Raw genomic sequence first — 3,194 nt, forward strand, 5'->3', positions numbered from 1 at the left:
TCCTCGTGTGTGCCACGCCCCCTGATTACCCACGTGTGCTTCCCTGATCGTCTCCTGCTTTGCCCGATTACTTTGATTAGTCATGACCTATTTTAAGTCCTGGTCTTACCTGTTTGCCCTGTCCGTCATTGTAGTTTGTCAATGCCTGCGTTCCGTCCTGCTCTACCCGCTCCGTTTCCCCGATTAAAGACCCGTTTTCACAAACACAAAAAAAACTATATGTATACATATACATACACTGAACAAAAATATAAACGCAACACTTTTGTTTTTGCTCCCATTTTTCATGAGATGGACTTAAAGATCTACAATTCATTCCAGATACACAATATTACCATTTCTCTCAAACATTTCTCACAAATCAGTCTAAATGTGTGATAGTGAGCACTTCTGCTTTGCTGAGATAATCCATCCCACCTCACAGGTGTGCCACATCAAGATGCTGATCTGACATCATGGGTAGTGCACAGGTGTACCTTATACTGCCCACAATAAAAGGCCACCTGGAATGTGCAGTTTTGTCTCACAGCAAAATGCCACAGATGCCACAAGCATTGAGGGAGCGTGCAATTGGCATGCTGACAGCAGGAATGTCAACCAGATCTGTTGCTCGTGCATTGAATGTTCATTTCTCAACCATAAGCCGTCTCCAAAGGCGTTTCAGAGAATATGGCAGTACATCCAACCGGCCTCACAACCGCAGACCACGTGTAACCACACCAGCCCAGGACCTCCACATCCAGCAGGTTCACCTCCAAGATCGTCTGAGACCAGCCACTCAGACAGATGATGCACGGCCCCATGTTGCAAGGATCTGTACACAGTTCTTGGAAGCTGAAAATGTCCCAGTTCTTGCATGGCCAGCATACTCACCGGACATGTCACCCGTTGAGCATGTTTGGGATGTGCTTGACCGGCGTATACGACAGCGTGTACCAGTTCCCACTAATATCCAACAACTTCGCACAGCCATTGAAGAGGAGTGGACCAACATTCCACAGGCCACAATTGACAATCTGATAAACTCTATGCGAAGAAGATGTGTTGCATTGTATGAGGCAAATGGTGGTCACACCAGATACTGACCGGTTCTGAGTCCCCAGACCCCCAATAAAGCAAAAAACTGCACATTCCAGGGTGGCCTTTTATTGTGGGCAGTATAAGGTACACCTGTGCACTACCCATGATGTCAGATCAGCATCTTGATGTGGCACACCTGTGAGGTGGGATGGATTATCTCAGCAAAGCAGAAGTGCTCACTATCACACATTTAGACTGATTTGTGAGAAATGTTTGAGAGAAATGGTAATATTGTGTATCTGGAATGAATTGTAGGTCTTTAAGTCCATCTCATGAAAAATGGGAGCAGAAACAAGAGTGTTTGCGTTTATATTTTTGTTCAGTATATATATTTATGGGTGTATCGAGACTAGATGGTCAGTATGGATAACTAAGGTGCACTAAAACTGGGTGAGCAGGCAAGGCATGTCACCCAGGTTGTGTGACAATTATTTTATATAAATGTATATATGTATATATATATTCCATCCACCATCCCTCCTTTACAGAGAACTTGCGTTATTTTTATTGTCCATTACGAAAAAAATAAAAAAACTATATATATATATATATATATATATACATATATATTTATGGGTGTATCGAGACTAGATGGTCATTATGGATAACTAAGGTGCACTAAAACTGGGTGAGCAGGCAAGGCATGTCACCCAGGTTGTGTGACAATTATTTTATATAAATGTATAATATATATATATATATTCCATCCACCATCCCTCCTTTACGGAGAACTGCGTTATTTTTCTTTTCTATTGCTAATAAAAAAACTATATATATGTACATATATATATATATATATATATATATATATATATATATATATATATATATTATATATATATATATATATATATATGGGTGTATCGAGACTAGATGGTCAGTATGGATAACTAAGGTGCACTAAAATTGGGTGAGCAGGCAAGGCATGTCACCCAGGTTGTGTGACAATTATTTTATATATATGCATATACATATTCCATCCACCATCCCTCCTTTATGGAGAACTGCGTTATTTTTATTGTCTATTGCAAAAAAAAAAACAGAAAAACTATATATATATATATATATATATATATATATATATACATATATATTCATGGGTGTATCGAGACTAGATGGTCATTCTGGATAACTAAAGTGCACTAAAATTGGGTGAGCAGGCAAGGCATGTCACCCAGGTTGTGTGACAATTATTTTATATAAATGTATATATATATATATATATATATAATATATATATATATATATATATTCCATCCACCATCCCTCCTTTACGGAGAACTGCGTTATTTTTCTTTTTTATTGCTAATAAAAAAAACTATATATATATACATATATATTTATGGGTGTATCGAGACTAGATGGTCATTATGAATAACTAAGGTGCACTAAAATTGGGGTGAGCAGGCAAGGCATGTCACCACCCGGTTGTGTGACAATTATTTTATATATATATTCCATCCACCATCCCTCCTTTACGGAGGACTGCTTTATTTTTAATATCCATTGCGAAAAAAAAACACAAGAAAAAGAAAAAATATCTATATATATACATATATATTATATATATATATATATATGGGTGTGTCGAGACTAGATGGTCAGTATGGATAACTAAAGTGCACTAAAATTGGGTGAGCAGGCAAGGCATGTCACCCAGGTTGTGTGACAATTATTTTATATAAATGTATATATATATATATATATATATATATATATATATATATATATTCCATCCACCATCCCTCCTTTACGGAGAACTGTGTTATTTTTCTTTTCTATTGCTAATAAAAAAACTATATATATGTACATATATATATATATATATATGGGTGTATCGAGACTAGTTGGTCATTATGGATAACTAAGTTGCACTAAAATTGGGTGAGCAGGCAAGGCATGTCACCCAGGTTGTGTGACAATTATTTTATATATATGTATATATATATTCCATCCACCATCCCTCCTTTATGGAGAACTGCGCTATTTTTATTGTCTATTGCAAAAAAAAAAAAAAAAAAAAAACAATACATATGTATACATATATATTTATGGGTGTATCGAGACTAGATGGTCATTATGAATAACTAAGGTGCACTAAAATTGGGTGAGCA

This window comes from Brienomyrus brachyistius, unplaced genomic scaffold, assembly GCF_023856365.1.
Source record: "Brienomyrus brachyistius isolate T26 unplaced genomic scaffold, BBRACH_0.4 scaffold186, whole genome shotgun sequence".
NCBI lineage: Eukaryota > Metazoa > Chordata > Actinopteri > Osteoglossiformes > Mormyridae > Brienomyrus > Brienomyrus brachyistius.